This window comes from Myxocyprinus asiaticus, chromosome 15 (genome assembly GCF_019703515.2).
Source record: "Myxocyprinus asiaticus isolate MX2 ecotype Aquarium Trade chromosome 15, UBuf_Myxa_2, whole genome shotgun sequence".
Taxonomy (NCBI): domain Eukaryota; kingdom Metazoa; phylum Chordata; class Actinopteri; order Cypriniformes; family Catostomidae; genus Myxocyprinus; species Myxocyprinus asiaticus.
In genome coordinates, this window is record NC_059358.1 from 26,539,972 (window position 1) to 26,563,127 (window position 23,156).

General features: G+C 40.0%; 1 pseudogene; it reads left to right on the forward strand.

Annotated features, from left to right (window-relative positions):
- The first annotated feature begins 307 nt into the window (after nucleotides 1-307).
- Nucleotides 308-22,860, forward strand: LOC127452667 (otoancorin-like; annotated as a pseudogene).
- The last annotated feature ends 296 nt before the right edge of the window (nucleotides 22,861-23,156 follow it).

The window sequence follows — 23,156 nt, forward strand, 5'->3', positions numbered from 1 at the left end:
TATTACAGCCATGATATTCATTGCAATAAGATTAATTCATCGCAATTTACTAATCCATATTGTACCTCTGTAGAGCGTCTTTTGGAGAGTGTGCAACATTATGTCTTTATACAGCAGGATTTTGATCCTGTCACTTCTAGCCCACTGGGCTACAGGTAAAAAAGACAACATTGCTTAAAAATCCTGCCAAAAAACTATTGATACACAGGTCTGATGGTATTGCACTAGATTTCACCATTTCACATTTTACAACTTCGATAAAAAGGTTTTGTCAGTTTGTGGGAGTAATAACAAAAATCTTAATAACAACTAATAACAAAAATCTTAACTAAACTTCAGGTGCACTTATTTCATTATAAATGTTCTGTATGTACTGTGTTCTTATCTTTTACAGCAATGGGTATGATGGCAACAGAGGTGCCAGACTGTAACCAGTCAACAATAAGCTTCCCGAGACTGCCGCCAGATTTCAAGGACATGGCCAGGAAACTGGTAACTTAACACCAATTGTTGGTTAAACCTTCTACTGACATTTTTTATGACGTACAATAAGAATCACGGATGAGTATGATGTAAATTCAAGAAAACAGCTATCACTACTGTATTTATTTATGTTTTATAATTCTATAATGCTTTACATTGAAGTTCTATTAGTTAACATTAGTAAATGCATTATAGGTGTCATGAACCAACAATGAAAAATATATTTTTTGCAGCATTTATTAATCTTAGTTAATGATAATTTCTAAATTTGCAATTGTTCATTGTAATTCATGTCACTTCAAAATGCATTAACTAATGTAACTTTTATTTAAAAAAAAAAAATTTTTTTTTTGTTTATGTTGTAATTAACATTAACCAAGATTAATAAGTGCTGAAAAAGTATTAATTATTGTTCTTTCATGTAAACTAATGAATTTAACTAATGACAGTGAATACAACCTTATTGTAAAGTGTTACTAATAATTCTAGTATATGAATGAACTCCTTGCTAACTAGTTGATTTTAACGTTGTTCACAAGTCATAAATCAACCATGTGTGTGTGTGTGTGTCAGCCGGCTAGGGCTTCGGGTCAACTGGGAAAAGAGCAAGCTCTCCCCGATTCAGAGCATCTCTTTTCTCGACATGGAGTTAGACTCAGTCTTGATGATAGCGCGCCTCACAAGCGAGCGCGTGCAGTCGGTGCTGAACTGCCTGAAGTCGTTCAAGCAGAAAACAGTGGTTCCACTGAAACACTTTCAGAGGCTCCTGGGGCATATGGCATCCTCGGCGCCGGTCACGCCACTAGGGTTGATGCATATGAGACCGCTCCAGCACTGGCTTCAGACTCGAGTCCCGAGATTGGCATGGTGCCACGGCACACGTCTCGGTGCTCACTTCCCCCCAGTGAGCCTACTTGTACAGACCCTGTGCAAGGTCAGGGAGGACGAGGAGCAGGTCACCCTCGTGGCGTATTGGCCCACCCAGACTTGGTTCTCAGACCTCAAGCTCCTCATGACAGCCCCTCCCTGGCGAATTCCCCTGAGGAAGGACCTTCTTTCTCAGGGACGGGGCACCATCTGGCACCCGCTCCCAGACCTCTGGAACCTCCACATCTGGCCCTTGGATGGGATGTGGAAGACCTAAGTGGCCTACCACCAGCAGTGGTAGACACGATCACTCAGGCCAGAGCTCCCTACACGAGGCAGCTTTATACCCTGAAGTGGCTTCAGTTCACGAATTGGTGTTCTTCCCGAGCTGAAGACCCTCAGAGATGTGCAGTCGGGTCAGTGCTTTCCTTCCTGCAGGAGAGGCTGGAGGAACGGCTGTCCCCCTCCACCTTGAAGGTGTATGTGGCTGCCATAGCGGCACACCACGATACAGTGGATGGTAAGTCCTTAGGGAAGCACGACCGTATCATCAGGTTCCTGAGAGGAGCCCAGAGGCTGAATCCTTCTAGGCCACGCCTGTTCCCCTCATGGGATCTTCATGGAGCTCCCTTTGAGTCGCTAGAGTCAGTCGAGTTCAAAGCCCTCTCCTTGAAGACAGCCCTCCTGATTGCGCTCAACTCCATCAAGAGGGTTGGGGACCTTCAAGCGTTCTCTGTCAGCGATACCTGCCTGGAGTTCGGTCCAGGTGACTCTCACATAATCCTGAGACCCCAGCCGGGCTATGTGCCCAAGGTTCCCACAACTCCCTTCAGGGATCAGGTGGTGAACCTGCAAGCACTACCCCAGGAGGAGGTAGACCCAACCCTGTTGTTACTGTGTCCGGTGCATACTTTGCGCATCTACTTGGATTGCACACAGAGCTTTAGACACTCTGAGCAGATCTTTGTCTGCATTGGCGGACAGCGGAAAGGGAATGCTGTCTCCAAACAGAGGCTTGCTCACTGGATCGTGAATGCCATCACTATGGCTGGATGACACCCAATACCTTCGCGAGATTTTACAATCTCGGGGTTGAGTCGGTTTCGTCCCGTGTTCTGTCAGGTACGAACAGGTAAGTTCGGGAATACGGACAGTTGGTCGGGTGTATCGCTTGCGTATAGCGCCTTTCCCCTCCAAAGAGGCGAAGATGTGCACTTCTTTTCCCATGCAAGTTCACGAACCCTTGAACCCTGGATGTCCTTCCTCCCTAGCCCTGTGGCTCGCGAATTCAGTGGAGGAATTCACAGCCGGAACCAGTATGTGTGCTAATATGCTTTAGATGCTCTGAGCAGCTCTTTGTCTGCTTTGGCGGACAGGGAACACTGTCTCCAAACAGAGGCTTGCTCACTGGATCGTGGATGCCATCACTATGGCATACCAGGCCCAGGCCGTGCCCGCCCCTTCGGGAATACGAACACACTCCACAAGGAGTCCGGCATCCTCGTGGGCACTGGCCCATGGCACCTCTCTAGCAGGCATCTGCAGGGGCAGCGGGCTGGACGACACCCAATACCTTCAAGATTTTACAATCTCGGGTTTGAGCCAGTTTCGTCCCGTGTTCTGTCAGGTATGAACAGGTAAGTTCGGGAACACGGACAGCTGGTCGGGTGTATCACTTGCGTATAGTGCCTTTCCCTTCCAAAGAGGTGAAGATGTGCACTTCTTTTCCCATGCAAGTTCACAAACCCGTGAACCCTGGATGTCCTTCCTCCCTAGCCCTGTGGCTCGTGAATTCAGCGGAGGAATTCACAGCCAGAACCAGTATGTGTGCTAATATGCCCTTACTGAGGTAGGTGCTCCACAGATGCCGGTTACTCCGGTAACCCCCTGTGATGTATTTCCCGCAGTACAGTCTCCCTGTTGGCAGACCTGCGTCTTCCTGCGACAGAGCCTCTGTCCCGGTCACCTTGTTTGTAGAGCTCCTCCCCTTTCAGGCAGGACCTACCATGTGCCTCTTCCATGTGCGGCTCTGAGCCCACATGACGTGCCTGCCACGTTACCTCCCCTCCGGGCAGGATGTGGTCTCCGTGGGGCCTTTTCCCCTTGAAAGAATAGGATAGGAAAAGAACACCTTCACTGGCATATATATTGAGCGTTAAAATGGCTCCAGCCAAATAAATGAATACTCTGTGGAGAGAAAACATAGAAAGAAAAGGCCGCAGCTGGTGCGGCCTGCTCCCATACTAGATACATCTCTTCCCCCCTAGGGATTGTGGGGAACTATACGACGTTTTTTGGGGCGTTGGGGGAGACTACGTGCAGACTGGTGCACCTGCTACTATGCACGCAGCAGCTTTCTTGCACCTGCACTGGCAGTCCACGTAACACGGTTCAGCTAGTTGTGGCATTTCGTATAGGGACCCCTAGTGTCACTACATCGACACAATGTCGAGTGAGTGACAGAAGGGGAAAGTCTCGGTTGCTGTCGTAACCTCCATTCCCTGATGGAGGGAACGAGACGTTGTTTCCCCCCTGCCACAACGCTGTACTACATGCTGAAATGGCCGGGACCCTGTCTCGGTTCCTCAGCACAAAACCTGAATGAGTGGTTGCGAACCAGCTCCTTTTATACCCGTATGTCCGGGGTAGTGGCATGCAAATTCCACTCGCCAATTCTCACTGGCCTTTTCTCAAAGATCTGAGGTGTTTGGGGCTCCCAAGGGCGACCCCTAGTGTCACTACATCGACACAACGTCTCGTTCCCTCCATTAGGGAACGGAGGTTACGACAGTAACCGAGACGTTCTCAGCCATGTATGGTGTATTTTGTTGAGCGATGTGGTCGTATTGTTTCAGGTTACCAAGTGCCTGTTGTAATGGAAAATTCACTGAACAGGTAGAGCGCAATTGTACTAATGTTATTAAAGCAACTATATGCCAGGTATATTTTTGAACATTAATCACATTTCTTTATATGGAACATTTTTTTTCTCTCTCTTTTGATCCCCCAGCTCTTATATGATGGAGAACCCTATCTCTGTTTTTCCCGAGCTTCTCTCTTCAATCTCCCAGCCCTTTCTCTCTCGATCCATCCTGCAATCCAATGAAACAGCAGATGAACAGGACCCAATTTGGGTAACTCTCGCTCTCTCTCTTTCATTGATTTCTATTGCTTTTATATTGACCCACCAATATTTCTAAAAGCCTAATCCTAACCCTACAATATAAATGTAATAAATAGTGTGAAAGAAGTGAATAAACACATGGTATAGTAAGAAGTGTTTAAACACATGGTATAGGCCCTTTATAAACTATAAAATTTTACCTCCCCATTGTAGAACATCCACAAAAGAAGGTATTTTCCCCCCTTCTTCAGCAAATGCATATGTACAACAGTGATACAAAAGAAGATGGGCACAGAACTCCCAAATATCCTAATCCATTTTCTACTTTTCTTTTATGTTCTTCTTCTGATGGGAAATCTACAACAAATTCAGAATATTACAGAGAAGATGTGGAACTGCACCAACATGGGCCATTTGATAGAGCTCACAAAGAATATTTCGGTTAGTATCGGGCTACTAGTTAAAAAATTATGATAATTATTATTTATTTAATTTTTTTACCTGAATTGAATGTTCAGAGTTAGGTAACCCTTATTTAGTGCTCAATGCCTCATGTAAACCCAAACATTTTTAATGGAAGGTTAATAGTATGTTCGTACAGTTTGTGCAAAGGTTCATAGAAATGCAGTTGTTTACAGTTCATGAACATAAACTGCTCTCTGTCTGTCTCTTTCTGTTTGTCTTACTCCTTTTCTTTTTACATGCAAACACTATCAGGACAGCCATCGTTGTTTCATGAGGGCATTCGTGGCTCCTCTCTCCTGGATAGCTATCATGCAAAGTGGCACAGACATCAGTAAGGGCAACAAAGCTGTTATGGGCAGCTAAACCCTTTCTAGAAACAATGCCTTCATCTAAATTCACATTGCCACCGATATCCCAGAGCTCTCACCTGGCTGAAATGTGAGTTTAATGTTTACTCAATTGTTTACTTCACACAATTTTTCCATATTTCAAATGACTTTTTCCATATTCTTTATTTTCAAGTAAATGTTTGTTTGTTTCTGATGTCCTTACTCCATCATTGTGTTCCAGGATGAAGATGTTTAGTGAGGTGTTCAGTGTCCTGTCTGAGGAACAGAGGAATGCGATTATTGGGTGGGTCAAAGAGAGAGTTGCAGAGAATGAATTTGCCTGCCTTCTTAAACCACCTGTTTCCAGCACCCAGCCTCCTAAATCACAGAGTGGCAATCCCACTGTCCGTATAAGTTTTTAGCAGCCAATATGCTTTTATCATCAAAACAGATCTGAATCAGGTTTGAATGTTGTGTCCTTCTAATATAATATAATATAATACAATATAATATAATATAATAAATTATAAATATTATACATATATATGATATACATATATGATATACATATATATATATATATATATACCTGTATATTATAATATATGATATCACACCACATCATCACATCATTAAAAATCTTCTGAGGGGGCATCTAAAAATTATTTCATTGGAGTATTTTTATTCACTGTATTTATTTTTTTGACTGACTAATGAAATCTTTCTCCACCTAATTTTTTTTTTTTTTAATGTATCTGACGTAAGAGATTCAAGATCTTTTTGGTGTTTATTTTGCAGTAATGACTGGGCTACTGCACATTATTCCTTATTGATTAGCTTATTGTTTGCATTACTATGTTATTTATTTATTTATTTATGCCAATTATTTTTCATGATGCCCTGGCCAATTTACGTGATTTTGGATACATTCAAATCTTGTTACGTATGCTATCATAAACCTTTTATAGTGTTTTAACATGTTTTATTACTCTTTGTTTTTACACCCTTTTCACACACTGCCATAAAGTAAGTTAGTATGATGTAATTACAAAGTCTCTTACTGTGAAAAACCATGTGCACATTACATGCACAAATTCTGTACCTCCGTTGCATGTGTAATTAACCTGCCTTCCTTATTTATGTTGGAATGACAAAGCCAACATATTGACATTGAATTTTAATTTAATATTATTCCAATAATATTATTATTAAACTGTAACTCCTCTTAGAGCAGGGGTTTTCAAACATTGGGATTGCCAAGGACCTGAAATATAAAAATATGAAGGCAGCTGCAGTATAAAATGAGGCTTTTATATTGTCATTTTAATTAAGCCCAAAAAAGATGAAAATACAGGTGCATCTCAAAAAATTAGAATGTCGTGGAAAAGTTCATTTATTTCAGTAATTCAACTCAAATTGTGAAACTCGTGTATTAAATAAATTCAATGCACACAGACTGAAGTAGTTTAAGTCTTTGGTTCTTTTAATTGTGATGATTTTGGCTCACATTTAACAAAAACCCACCAATTCACTATCTCAACAAATTAGAATACATCATAAGACCAATAAAAAAAACATTTTTAGTGAATTGTTGGCCTTCTGGAAAGTATGTTCATTTACTGTATATGTACTCAATACTTGGTAGGGGCTCCTTTTGCTTTAATTACTGCCTCAATTCGACGTGGCATGGAGGTGATCAGTTTGTGGCACTGCTGAGGTGGTATGGAAGCCCAGGTTTCTTTGACAGTGGCCTTCAGCTCATCTGCATTTTTTGGTCTCTTGTTTCTCATTTTCCTCTTGACAATACCCCATAGATTCTCTATGGGGTTCAGGTCTGGTGAGTTTGCTGGCCAGTCAAGCACACCAACACCATGGTCATTTAACCAACTTTTGGTGCTTTTTGGCAGTGTGGGCAGGTGCCAAATCCTGCTGGAAAATGAAATCAGCATTTTTAAAAAGCTGGTCAGCAGAAGGAAGCATGAAGTGCTCCAAAATTTCTTGGTAAACGGGTGCAGTGACTTTGGTTTTCAAAAAACACAATGGACCAACACCAGCAGATGACACTGCACCCCAAATCATCACAGACTGTGGAAACTTAACACTGGACTTCAAGCAACTTGGGCTATGAGCTTCTCCACCCTTCCTCCAGACTCTAGGACCTTGGTTTCCAAATGAAATACAAAACTTGCTCTTATCTGAAAAGAGGACTTTGGAACACTGGGCAACAGTCCAGTTCTTCTTCTCCTTAGCCCAGGTAAGACGCCTCTGACGTTGTCTGTGGTTCAAGAGTGGCTTAACAAGAGGAATATGACAACTGTAGCCAAATTCCTTGACATGTCTGTGTGTGGTGGCTCTTGATGCCTTGACCCCAGCCTCAGTCCATTCCTTGTGAAGTTCACCCAAATTCTTGAATCGATTTTGCTTGACAATCCTCATAAGGCTGCGGTTCTCTCGGTTGGTTGTGCATCTTTTTCTGCCACACTTTTTCCTTCCACTCAACTTTCTGTTAACATGCTTGGATACAGCACTCTGTGAACAGCCAGCTTCTTTGGCAATGAATGTTTGTGGCTTACCCTCCTTGTGAAGGGTGTCAATGATTGTCTTCTGGACAACTGTCAGATCAGCAGTCTTCCCCATGATTGTGTAGCCTAGTGAACCAAACTGAGAGACCATTTTGAAGGCTCAGGAAACCTTTGCAGGTGTTTTGAGTTGATTAGCTGATTGGCCTGTCACCATATTCTAATTTTTTGAGATAGTGAATTGGTGGGTTTTTGTTAAATGTGAGCCAAAATCATCACAATTAAAAGAACAAAAGACTTAGACTACTTCAGTCTGTGTGCATTGAATTTATTTAATACACGAGTTTCACAATTTGAGTTGAATTACTGAAATAAATGAACTTTTCCACGACATTCTAATTTATTGAGATGCACCTGTATATTTACTTTGTATGAAGTTGTCAGTGTATCTTTTTACATGTATAAACCTGCAGAAAAACATTTTTAATTCATATAAAATATATTTGTTGTCTTTAGAAAGCAGAATGAAACAATAATGTCAAATGTGGTAATTGTTTACTTTTTTAAATTTTTTTACATATTCTTTCCTCTTAAATTTTCTGCTGACTCTCTAGCAGCCCCTCAGGGTTCCTGGACCACAGTTTGGAAACCCTCTTTTAGAGAGCTTTTAAGTTATATCCCCCAAACTCTGCTGAATAGAAGTATTCAACCTACATACGGCCTGCAATAATATTTTACAGAAGGCTTTGTCAAGTAAACATCCAAAGTTTGTCTGTACAAGCTTTGATTCTCTAGTTCTACATTCTATCTATTTTTAGCTTCAGTACCTTTCAAAATATGTCCTCCCAGTATACCTTGGCTGAAGGCTAAGACGTTAACAATGATGGGACCTTTCTTGTCTCAGTTGCCTTTAGAGGATGTTAAGACCATCCCTAAAGAAGAGGTCAGTTTCTGTGACATGAAATGCAAACTAATAGCCTACCTTGACACTGATGTGTTGTGTTCCTAGGCCTTTGTGTCTCAGAACCACTCCAAACCATTCCATTCTAACATTTTCCAAATATTACCTAATGCTACAATTCTATCACTAATCTCGCTCGCTCTCTCTCTCTCTCTCTCTCTCTCTCTCTCTCTCTCTCTCTCTCTCTCTCTCTCTCTCTCTCAGCTGTGTGAGTTTTTTAGTTCCCAAGATTTCGCTCCATCATTTCGTGATGTTGGTGGAATGCAGCCCGCCCTGGGCCGAACACTTTTTCAATGCTTGAGACAAGAGTGTTCCAGTGGAGACAATTTCATCCAAAACATGGACAGGTTTAGATCACCATGATTAATGTGTTTTGGGCATGCATCTATGTGTTTGCATGTTAATGTCTTTCAAATATCATTTTCAATTTAACATCCGATGATGAAGGCTGATCTTCCTTAATTCAACCTTCACATCTCTCAGAAATTTTACAAGACTTGTTCACTCCTGTTTTATAAACTTCTTTGTTTACTCAGGCTGGGATATCTGGTCTGTTTCTATGATGGTGCCCAGTCTTTGAATGTTACTCTCAGTAAAAAACAACTGTCTCAGCTTGATACCTGTGACAACTCTGAAATAGACAAGGTCAGAATTGCCTCTTATAGAGATTGTTCACCCAAAAATAAAAATTCTGTCAACATATACTCACTCTCATGTTGTTCCAAACCTGTATGACTTTCTGTCTTCCGTGAAACACAAAAGAAGATGTTAGGCAGCTTTGGCAGGGCGGAGGGCGGGGCCGGGTCGTGATTCCGCACACCCGGCCCCTAATTAGGCTGATTAAGCCCAAGAGGGATAAAGGCGACCGGAGACGGCAGTGTGACAGAGAGAGAGAGTTACGGGCAGCTGTCTGACACCTTTGTGTGTTTGTCCTTTTGGTTCAGTTTCTTATTAAACTATTATTTATATTATCAAGCCGGTTCTCGCCTCCTCCTTTCCATTGAATGTGTTACAGCAGCATGTTAGGTCGGGCATACACTGTGAGAGTTACAAGTCAGTTTCTCTGATAACTGTACAGATGCAATGGTACACGACAAAATTTTACGACCTGAAAAATTCTGAAGCAATCGCATTCATATTTTACGCTATTTATAAAACATAAAACCAGAGGAAGAGATTTTAATTCCTTGCTTCAGTAATACAGTAGTTTAAGATTTAGAAATAAAAAAGAAGACTAGCACGGCCAGGGGTTGCATTAACTGAAGACTCTCCATCATTTACCAATTTTTTTAAACACTGACAGATAATTACAGTAAAATTCCAAATGCTGTCCGACATTTGACAGATTCGTATTTCGAGTGGAGGCTGTCTGATTTCATGAGTGCATAAATCAATCATTACGTCAGTATATTACTCTCAGTTACTGCATGATAAAGTGCACAAAAAGTACAAGATAAAAGAAAAGGTGCAAAATCGGCAAGAGATAAAGTTTTTTTTTTCTAGCGCAATCTCTAGGTGTGGAAAAGGATTTGTTTGAAGAGTAGAGAACAGTATAACCTTTTTGTCAAATATCCTTCAGTGATGTAGTCATGAATGATATGGGAAAAGCACAGTTGTAACACACCTATTTTTTCCAAATGTGTAAAAGCTTCATAGAATGTGCAAGTTGTAACACCTTCTCCTGATTGGTCAACTTCAGGTAGATTGTCAAATCGGCTCCTTCAACCACACACACCTCACGAATTCAAGCTGACAGTGGGCACATTTTTACGACATGTTTAAAAATTATTGGGAGGGACGCAGGCTACCACCCCTGGAGTTCACTAGTTCGCTAGTTCGAATCCCAGGGCGTGCTGAGTGACTCCAGCCAGGTTTCCAAAGCAACCAAATTGGCCCGGTTGCTAGGGAAGTTAGAGTCACATGGGGTAACCTCCTCGTGGTCGCTATAATGTGGTTCGTTCTCGGTGGGGCGCTGGTGAGTTGAGCGTGGATGCCGCAATGGATGGCGTGAGGCCTCCACACACGCTATGTCTCTGTGGCAACGTGCCCAACAAGCCACGTGATAAGATGCGCGGGTTGGCGGTCTCAGACGCGGATGCAGCTGGGATTCGTCCTCCGCCACCCGGATTGAGGCTAATCAATACGCGACCACGAGGACTTAAAAGCGCATTGGGAATTGGGCATTCTAAATTGGGTGAAAGAAAAAAAAAAACGATTGGGAGCTCAAAAGCTGATCAGAAGCCGCTCTGTGCTGTTCATAATTCCTCTCACATGATGCGAGCCGCGACCACAAGAGCACCAATGATTTCCATGCAGTTTCCCTCAACTGGAAACAATAGATCGAAGCTTACACTAATTAGACCGTGTATGCTCAGCCTTAGCCTCAGTCACCATTCACTTTCATTCCATATTTTTCCATAAAATAAAAGTAAATGGTGAAATACTGCCCAACAACACATTTTGTGTTCCATGAAAGAAAGAAAGTCATATGGGTTTGAAACAATATAAGGGTACATGATGACTACATTTTCATTTGTGGGGTGAACTTTTCCTTTTATTTTATCAACGCTGCTTCTAAATATTCTTTGTGTACCTAAAACCATCTTATCTTTATTCCACTTGATTGTCTTTAATTCTCACTTTTCTACATTTACACTCCTTATTTGTACTGTCCCAGGTGAAGAGACAGTTAGTACAGAAGATACTGGAGAGTAACAATGGTTCACCCACTTATGAATTGTTGCAGTCTCTGGGCTCTGCAGTGTCTGTACTTCCAGTTTCCAAGCTGTCCCGCTTCACTCCCGAGGACCTGAACAACATCCTCACCAGTTTGAGTCAGGCCAAATGGAACCCGGCTCAAGCTAAAACTCTGGCAAAGAAACTTTTGGAAGAAGCTAAGGTTTGCTCTTCTGTAGTCTGCATTTTAGCCTTCATAGTATCCTTTCCTTAATTTAATTGGTAGTTTTAATGTTAATGTTGTCTGGCTATATTATCTGATTTTTTATTCTTGTTTTACACCATGCTCTCTTTCTATAGATTATAACTGGTGAGAAGCTGTTGTCTTTGGGCTCAGTGGTGAGAGGGGTGGGTAGTGACCTTCTCAAGAAGGTGAAAGCAGAAGGTCTGCTGGGAAATGTAGCCCTGGAAACTATGAGTGAGAAGATGTCCTCCCTGCAGAAAAAAGCACTACTGGAAGCAGTAAGAGTAAATGAATTTATTTAGAAAGAAATAAAGTAAAATTTCCACAAATAAGAAAATAACAGTGTGGGGAAATAAAGGGAAATTAACCCAAAAATGTATGCTTTGTCATAATTTACTCACCCTCATGTTGTTCGTATCTTTTTTCTGTGGAAAACAAATAGAGACATTTTAAAGTATGTAGTGGTAGAGTTTTTGTCCATGCAGCTACAATGAATGGAGACTGAGGCTATCGAGATTCAGAAAAGGATGCAAAAGCACCATAAAAGTATAATAAAAGTAGTCATCCATCTATCCATCCCTTTTCTTATGCTTATCTGGGTCCGGTTTGCGGTGACAGCAGACTCAGCAGGACAGACCATATGTCCTTTTCTCTGTCACATCCTCCAGATCTTCCTGGGGCATCCCAAGGCGTTCCAAGGCCAGCAGAGAGATATAATCTCTCCAGGGTGTTCTGGGTCTGCCCTGGGGTCTCTTGCCTGTTGGACATGCCTGGAACACCTCCCACGAAGGCGCCCAGGAGACATCCTGACCAGATGCCCGAACCACCTCATCTGACTTCTTTCAATGTGGAGGAGAAGTGGTTCTACTCCGAGCCTGTCCCAGATGTCTGAGCTTTGCAGCCACCCTGCGTAGAAAGCTAATTTTGGCCGCTTGTATCTGCGATCTTATTCTTTTGGTCACTACCCAAAGCTCATGACCGTAGGTTAGGGCAGGAACATAGATCGACTGGTAAAATGAAATCTTCGCCCACAGACTCAGCTCCCTCTTCACCACCACGGTCCAATACAACGACCGAATTACTGCCGCCGCTGCACCGATCCACCTATCAGTCTCATGCTCCAGTTTACCATCACTCGTGAACAAGACCATGAGATACTTAAACTTGTGTCCATGCTTTGCTTTCACTTTCTTCTAAAGCCCCATTAACTACATGCATTGCCTGCTCTAAATATTGGATAATTTGATTAATGTGCTGTGTGCACATTTTGCACTCTTTTGAACTCATAAATGAATAACATTTAAAGATATCCAAATCAGATTTGTAAGGCTCTCCTCTGACCGCCCGCTCCCTCACACCACCTCATTGGACCTACCACCTGCTTCTGCCTTCAACTCTGAAATTTAATCCCACGGCATATGTAATCTAATCAGGTCCCGAGGGTCCTGCCGGAGTTCCGTGGGAATGCAGACCTCTACAATGTTGTTCTTTCCGGCTGACCCCGGCTGGACCCCATGGGTCAAAGCCAGGGCTCCAGGTGCTCATCTACTATGAGCTCCTCTCCCAAGAGAGAGCCCCGGTCTCCTTAATCCATGCGAGGTGACTCTGCTGCTGCTTGATTTCACTCTGTTCCTCATATTTTATGGCTTCAGAAGACTTGGAATATAATGTACTAGTCATATGAACCATGTGTAATGACACTTTTATGGTGCCTTTGTTTTGTCATTGTGGAGCATGACAGGCCCAGACCTCATTCAATGTCATTTTATGGAGAAAAAATCCAGAATATCCTTAAAAAATTAACCTTTTGTGTTCCATGGAAGGAAGAAAGTAAAACAGGTATGGAATGACATGAGGGTGAGAAATAATGATTTGATTTTCATTTTTGGTTAACTTTTCTTTTAAAATGTAAAGAGACTCTTACTATTTTTAGTATCTATGGAGTTTCTTCTCTCTTGATCTTGATTTTGTGCATTCTTTTGCTCTCAGTTCCGTCGTGATGTAAATGCATCTGAGCTGGTAAAGGGAGTGCCAAATTCTCTCCTGCATTCTCTGTCTCTCTCCACGCTGGAGAAGGCAGACCTCAGCTCTGTTAACCAGCTGGAAGGACGCGGCTGGACACGTGCTCAAGTACACACACAAGACAACAAATACAAAAATTAAATTTCATCACCATTACTTCGATTTTTCTCTAATTTGCTTTTTTTCTCTCTGTAGTCTGCTTTTCTTTTGAAGAAGATTGTGGGTAATAATATCAGCCTTAATGAATTATGGTGAGTCTTTTTATGATTGGAACTTGCTGTGATAAATGTAATAAAATAATTGACACTTCTGATAATATCCTATAATAAAATAAATTGTGATCTCACTCTTGTCAACAGGAAGCTGGGTCAGGCTGTACAGGGTGTCACCTGTGAAATGATTGAAAGATTCAATCGAAGCAATGCCTTGGAAATGGCACAGACACTTACCAAATCCTCTGATTGGCTCTCCAGGGATCAGGCAAACCATTACATATTGACACATACTGTTTCAGCGCTCCAACTAATCCATTCCAATCCTACAAAAACAGAGTTTGTGGTTGTCCTGTTATATTTCCTGATCTCTTTTTAATGTCTCATATGCACTGTGCAGCTCAAAAACTCTTTGCAAGTCTGGATGAGCAGAGACTGGGATATTTCAGTGACATCAGGAACTCTGAGCTCCAGGACATCCCTGCTGTGCTGCTCATCCATCTACCATAAGACCAGAACAGTGCTAATAGACAGATTTTGAAGATATTGAGTTTTAATTATTTGGATTGTAATATTTTAAACTTGTTTCACATAATAAAGTTTAAGGTTTAGTTAAGCTTAAATTATATGCTAAGACAGGTGACATATTATTTTTGTCTCTTCTCTCCTACTATAATTACCCTTTCATGACACATTCAGAGTGGAGAAGATTCAAAACCTGTCAGATGCAGTATGTTCTGCTTTCATGGAGAAGATGAACCAAGTGAAACTATCCTATCTACCAAACAGTTCTCCAGCACACTACGCACTTACAAGAAGAACTCTAAGCTGCCTAGTAACATGAGCACACACACACACACAAATACTTATTAAAGGGGTCATGACTTGAGGAATCAAATATTCCTTGATCTTTTAACATATAAGAGGTCATTGTACTATAAAGACATACTGTACGTTTCAGAACTCAAAACTTCCTCTTCACTGCAAAAAGAGCATTTGTTGAAACCAAGCTGCCTAAACTCCTCTTTCTCTACTTCCTCCACATTGTGATGTCACACTGTGGTAGATATTTACATCTGACTACCTCCACAACAAATCAATGGCTGTGGCCGAAACCAAAGGTAGCTGTCTTGTTGCCTCACTGCCCTATCAGTCAATAATCTTTTCAAGTCTATTCAAAATATAAATTAAACCTGGAAATATAGTTTTAGGATTTTGCAGGTGCGATTCACTGAAAAGGGCTAAAAGTTGATCAGCTTGTGATGTGCGAATGGCTTGCACGTGCAGCGCGAGTCTTGTCACACTTTAATAGTGTTTAGTCTCCCATTCAGCGGATGAAAACATGCTGCGATCATGAGGAAGGATTACAACAAGATGTAGTTGGAATGCAGGTGCGAAAAACTTAAAAATAAAATTGCCTGCTCCACTCTAGCTGTTGCTTGCGTGCTAGTGATTATATGATTACAATGACATAATATAAGAAATATTTAAGATTCCACACAATTTTGTGATCAGTAATCAAATAAGCAAATTTGTGACATTAACCATGTTAACTCATTTTGTACAAAGAACAGGTTTTCTTTCATTAAAACACTTAAAATAATTTGTGAAAATTCACATACAGGATCATGATTATATCATAATCATCGGTTTTGCAACAAAAATTTCACTCAAACGGTTATGCTGATAATGTAATTTGTAATGAAAAATAAACAATTAAATTAGAAAAATGCAAAATAGAAACATTTTCACAAGTGAACTCATACTTCGGAAAATCGCATACATTTGCACAGCTATTGACCAGGAAAAAAAATGGCACTCCATGTCAAAAAGGTTGCCGACCCCTGTTCTAGAACAAAATCAAGAGAGTTTTGGCGATAACCGAGTGTATATTTCATAACTACAATACTAATTTCTCATTAGAAATGAACTCAAAAGGTGGAAAAAATGGGAAAAAACGTACATTATACACAAATTGGCTGTCAACTGCCTCTTCCGTCGCCTTTTTTTATTCTTCAGCTCAACCACCGTGGATCTACGTGCACAGGATTGTGGGATTTCATAGGCAGTGAAGGATACATCTGTGCTGCCTTCAAAAATCAATCACATGAAGGTATCTCAGTAGAAAGTATGTGACATGAACATTGGCTTCGGACGTGCTCTGATCCCTACCTAGCTCCGTATACAGCCTCTGGAGGCAGCATTTTCCTGGTTTCGGATGCAGCCAATATCTAATTTATCTTATCACTTCCGTAGCCCCGCCCAGTAGTGGTGAGCAGTGAGATGGCAAGAGAAGAGAGCAGGTCAGTCAAGAGGAGAGAGGAAATCATAACAGTGGGCGTTTACTGTCAAGTTTTAAAGGAGAAGCAGCACCAAAACCGAGTGTTTCTGACAGAGGGTCAGAATGAGGGTGGAAAATGATCGTTTTACTAATAATGACAGCTTTTTCTTTTTTTTTTGCAAAAAACTTTATTAATATTATAAGTGAACCTCATGGAACATATTAAAATAATAAAAAAGGCATGTCATGACCCCTTTAAAGAAGCATCTTAGAATATACCTTGACGCAGGGACAGTATGCCCAGTGATTTAATTTGAAACCTTGATACACATTCACAGATGCTGATATACATGCTAACACAATGCAAAAAATCCTGCTAGCAATGCTAGATCCTGCCATTTAAGGTTGTCAAGTTTTTTTCTTTTTTTTTTTTTTCTTTTTTTTTTTTTTTTAAGTTTAAAGTGGTCTACCAGGTCAAAACCAGGTCCACCAAATTGGACCTTTTTAGCTTCTTTTGTCCTGAGAAATACACTACCGGTCAAAAGTTTTGAAACACTTGACCGAATTGTTTCTCATGATCTTAAAAATCTTTTGATCTGAAGGCGTATGCTTAAATATTTGAAATTAGTTTTGTAGACAAAAATATAATTGTGCCACCATATTAATTTATTTCATTATAAATCTAAAATTTTATAAAAAAAAAAAAAGTTTTTGAAATTGATGACTTGGACCAAACAATAAAGAAAAGCAGCCAATAAGTGCCCAACATAGATGGGAACTCCTTCAGTACTGTTTAAAAAGCATCCCAGGGTGATACCTCAAGAAGTTGGTTGAGAAAATGTCAAGATTACATTTCTGCAAATTCTAGGCAAAGGGTGACTACTCTGAAGATGCTAAAATATAACACAGTTTTGAATTATTTTGGATTTTGTTTAGTCACAACATAATTCCCATAGTTCCATTTATGTTATCCCATAGTTTTAATGACTTTACTATTATTCTAAAATGTGAAGAAAAAAATTATAATAAAGAATGAGTAAGTGTTTCAAAACTTTTGACCGGTAGTGTAGATTATAAGCAAGACACTGAAAGTGATTAATTATAGGTTATTATATATATATATATATATATATATATATATATATATATATATATATTATATAACTTATATATAGGTTGGTGTTTTATATAGATGTTCCAGCTCGGAACTACTTCAGCACCATTATCACTGCCCTGATATTTACTCTGTATCTCTGGAGAGGGTGAATACATCTGATCTGTCTGCAACAGATGTCTTAACACTGGGTCCACTGGTGTGTGAGTTAAGCCCTGCCTGGATGTCGTCACTGAACCCTGCGGCTCTAAACTCCACCCTGCAGGCTATGGCTTCCTGTCAACATATCCCACAACAGTACAGAGAGCATCTGTTCAGACTGCTTACCAACACCTATGGGTAACCCAATATGCAAAATTACACACAACCCACTATAGGAATAAGACAATCACACACATCACCTCTCCTGACTTCAGATCCCAAATCACTGCTTTTCTCCTCCTTTTGTTCCATTGTTAAAGAGACTGTTAGGTGCTGTGTACTGTACTTTTCATGGTTATTTTCTCTCTAATGCAATTATTCAGAGATAACTCTAAATAAATCATTTGTAGGTTAATTTCCCAGAAATATGTAAACAATGTGGTGCTTTCAACGTTGCTCTGTTTGTCTGAGCATTCTAACCAGTCTGACATAGCAACATTAACTCATCACTGGCATGAGTTTAGGTGGGACCATTTGTTCTACCAGTAGAAGATGGGGGAAGTGTTCAGAAAACCTGTTCAAAAAATAATTTGATCAAAAGTATGTTTGAGCTCTTGGTGGTGCAGAAATTGCACACTTCACCTGTCAGAAATAAGCACATTTAAAACAATGTTTGAAACAACTTGCTTTGAAAAAAGATACTCATTCCTCACTATTGGAATAAGTGACAGAATTTTGATTTTTCTTTTCAGAATTTAACTAATTTATGCAAAACTAACTTTAACTAACTACATTAAACAAACTTTTTCCAACCTTGAGAATTGCAGATGTAAATGCCTATGCTGGAATCATTTTGTACTGCTGTTAATGATACAACATTTGCCATGTATTTGATCAAGAGACCCCTCTTATTGGTCAGAGGATGACATGAAGGCACTTGGGCCTCTTTTGTTACTCAATGACACTGCTGTAGCAAAGTTAACTTCCAAAGTAAGTTGACCAGTCAGAGATACAGTATGTTAGTTTTTCTCCACAATTGTTACACAATACATTTATTTTTGTTATCAGCCAAGTACTCCCTCACAATCCACCCCAGCATTCTTTCATTCATCTCATCCATCTGTCTTGCAGAGTTGGTTGAAGTCATATCTGTCAGATCTGATGGACAGTTTGCTCAGTCAGCCCGTGGTTTCTCCTCCAAAGGAATTCGGTTCTTGGCTTGATCTCTCGGCAATTCGACGCAAACATTTTGACCTCAAAACGGCTAACACAGTGCAAGGCCGCAGGAAGAGAGAAGGTATGTGTATCAGAGAGCAGGGGCGGAATATGACTTGCAAGTATGATTATTTTGAAGCCCACGGGGTAAATCGTGCAATCACATTTGGACAGACAACACTGCACTTTTTTCATACTACATGCATTGAAATGTCAGATGTGGAATGTTCTATTTTAATTTTAGGTCCAAACCTTGTGAATATTTTGGTTTAAAGTGTAGCTGATGTGAAATTTCAGTCATTATTATAAATACAATTTCATGACATCTTGACAATTGCTTGAATGTGGAATTTGTACAATATTTAAAAGCTAAAATGTGATAAAAAATAATTAGAAAATTACAAATTGTCTCCAATGTGTCCGTAGAGGGTTGCAATGCAATGTACACATTGGAATAACATTATTGTAACTATCCCAGCATCAACTAATTAGAAAGTACCTGCACTGAAAAAATGGAAAGCAGCTCAACTGAAAATACTAAACCAGTACACTTAAAATCAACTTAATATATTTATGTTTGAGATAAGAACATAATCATATTGTGTAACAGGGCTATACGTTCACTTTTTTTGCACATAGCACAGGTGCTACAGAGGTTGAAATTTTTGTAACACAGGCCACACAATTGTAGCACAAGTATAAAATGTCTGTTTCCATCTCTGAGTAGTGCAGTTCATCACTTAAACAGGCATGTGACTGGCAACATTACTGTTGCATACAGGACACACAAAATCCAAACCTTAACAACAAATGTTTTCAGACAAACACTTTATTTGCCCAAAATGCCAGTCTGAAGGAACATAACACATCTTGCTTAACATTGTCAATTTTGTTTATATAGCCCAATATTACTAATCACAATCCAAACAACATCCATATATTACACTTCAAATTAGCAGGACAAATCTGTGGGTCTGTGGGCAGACATCACTTAATAAAAGAACTCTTATTTGCAAACCAGCAAACTCACCCAAACTGTGACACTCCTCTACTGGACTCACACTGTCAACAGTTGCATCATTGCTTTAGTGCTTTAGTGCATTGTGTGTGTGTGTGCGTGCGTGCGTGTGTGTCACGGCTCTAGAATGTCTGCTGGCAACTCTTTCCTATTTGGTCTCCTGGCATGGCGTTGGGAAGTGCAGTGTTTTTTTTTTTTTTTTTTTTTAATGTTATCCCTTTTTTAAAACCTATTACATAAGGATTGTCTACTCTAATCTTTTCTGGAGCCTCCATGCACCAGCAACAGAACAAGAGCTGTTGTTTAACATCAAAAGTTAGCCAAAGAAAATCCTTCTTCCATTCTGCATTGTATCTATACATTTTCCCTTTTGTTTCTCCCTTAATTTCATTTGGCAGCGTTGCTTCTTTCATTTCTTCCTCGTGGGCTCGTTTGGGGTTTTGGTTGAGCACTTGAAAATACCACTTCATTTTCCTGTCATCATCTAACTCGCTCGACTAGCTTAGGAAATGGCAGAGAGGCAACTCCAAAAGAATTATGGGATTGTTCCCTAGGAATTGTGGGAATTGGTGTTGGATGTATGGACTCTTTGCAGCCGGGACATGATTTTTACTATAGACTACAACTACCAAGTAAAATAGCGATGCGCCATCGATTAACCTCACACACAAACAAGCACACAACAAACTCTCACTTCACACAAACAAGCGGCTCTGTCTCACACACGTGCAAAACTGTGTCGCACGGGTGCTACTGTGGTAAATTAATTCATCGCACAGGCCGATTTTTTCATAGCAGCTGTGACATATATGACACACTGTACAGCCCTGGGTAAAATCCAAGTAAAATTCAACACAGTCATTGAAAAGTGATATGATTACATTGGTATGAAATGATTAAATGGATTCAGACTTCTAACGGATAGTGTTCACTCAACATAATTTTTACTGCTTGCTCAATAAACTTGTTAATCCAACACATTTCCTTAGCATTTGGTCTTAATTTGATTGTGTACAATCCATCTATGTTTACTTAATGTAGTTGTTTTGGAACAATGTGAATACTATTTGTTGCATCAAAGTATTGCTGAATCTGGACAAGGAATTTGCATTACCCAGCATGCTTTGCATGGGACTGGATTGGGAGAGTACATTTTGAAATTAAGTGTTATGTTAATGTATTTCTACACAAAATGAAACAAGTAGGAGACTTGCTAGTGTTTAAAGTTCTGTTATGTTGGTATTAAAAGAAGTTTCTGTTGGTGGAATTTTTTTGGAGGTGACCATTGTGGAGAAGAGTGGAGCTAATGGCTAGATTGAGGATGGGTAATTAGCTTTGTTAAAAATAACAATGTGTTTTACTTTTGTTGTGAAGCAAAGCCTGAGAAATCATTAGCACAAAGGCTGACTGAGGATTAATATAAACTTTTAGCAGCACCATCTTCATTAAAGTAAACAAAAAAAAATTTAATTACGTAAAAACCAATATTTTTTTCAGTGTCATAACCACCATATCGTCATATGTTTCAAAATAGAAAACTACTAATAAAAGTATTTCTAATATACACCCTGCTTTATTGGCTATTTTTATATTTGACAGTGGATATTTTACATATTATTCAAACAAACTGTATAATACTAATTCAGTTATGTTCTCATTGTTCATTGCAAGAGTAACCAAGAGTGGAAATTTCAATGATCTCTCCATCAAAACACTAAACAATTGTCTTGATTTTCTATTTCCTTCTACTTTGTGACAGTGGCAGTGTCCCCCACAGTGGTACCCACTCTAGAGACAACGCTGCCAGTCATTGATGACTTAGCACAGGGGAATGTATTTTGGAGTCCCACCCAGTTGTATAAAATGTCTGTGCAGACATTTAAGGATGCTATGCAAACACTAGGAGAGATAACCTACTATAGTGCAGAACAGCTGGCTGCACTCAAATCAAAACATTTGGAGGTACACACACACACACACACACACACACACACTTTGAGGATCCCAAAGTTTATAATCTAGAAAAATAATCTCTGCACAACAGCATAATATAAGAAAACATTCATAACTAAAACTTTACAGTTCTTTAAAATAAATCAAATACAATAAACATTGTGTGTTTCAGGCATGGGGTAGTGTGTCTATGTTGAATGAGTCACAGATTGTTGAGCTGGGCTGCATCTCTCAGAGTTTCAATCCTGAAGAACTGCGTAACCTCAGCATCACCTCACTGGATACTCTAGAGCTACTGGCTACCTGCAACTTTACCCAGGCACAGGTAACACACATACACATACAAAAGCACAACAATACAGCACTTCATGCTTCCTTCTGCTGACCAGTTTTTTAAAGATGCTGATTTCATTTTCCAGCAGGATTTGGCACCTGCCCACACTGCCAAAAGCACCAAAAGTTGGTTAAATGACCATGGTGTTGGTGTGCTTGACTGGCCAGCAAACTCACCAGACCTGAACCCCATAGAGAATCTATGGGGTATTGTCAAGAGGAAAATGAGAAACAAGAGACCAAAAAATGCAGATGAGCTGAAGGCCACTGTCAAAGAAACCTGGGCTTCCATACCACCTCAGCAGTGCCACAAACTGATCGCCTCCATGCTACGCTGAATTGAGGCAGTAATTAAAGCAAATGGAGCCCCTATCAAGTATTGAGTACATATACAGTAAATGAACATACTTTCCAGAAGGCCAACAATTCACTAAAAATGTTTTTTTATTGGTCTTATGATGTATTCTAATTTTTTGAGATAGTGAATTGGTGGGTTTTTGTTAAATGTGAGCCAAAATCATCACAATTAAAAGAACCAAAGACTTAAACTACTTCAGTCTGTGTGCATTGAATTTATTTAATACACGAGTTTCACAATTTGAGTTGAATTACTGAAATAAATGAACTTTTCCACGACATTCTAATTTATTGAGATGCACCTTATGTCTAACCTGAACCAGGTAGAATTGAGCTGATCAACCTGGGTAAGTTGTAGACCACAGATAAACTGTCCAAGTCCAACCATTTCCAGATCACCTAGTCCAGCCACACGAGTTTCACAATTTGAGTTGAATTACTGAAATAAATGAACTTTTCCACGACATTCTAATTTATTGAGATGCACCTGTACTTCATATTTTCTTGAATATTCTTCCTGATCAATAAAGTATATCTGTCTATGTACACTACATCATAACTAAACTATCCTTAAGCATATGCTGCACAGAGAACTGCTCACTGTGATTTGAGATACCCTGTGATGCGTGTATATCAGGGAGGCAGCAGAGGCAGTGGGTCGGTCTCCTTGTCCTTTGAACATTACAGAGCACCTAAAGGAAAAAGCAGTGGCTTCATTTGGTAGGCCAGAAATCTGGAGCGAAGCTCAAGTTGCCGTTATGGGCAACATCATTGGTAAGTTATAAAAGGGGAAAAAACTAAGAGAAAACTAATATAAAGATGCCAGATAAAGGCATGTGAAT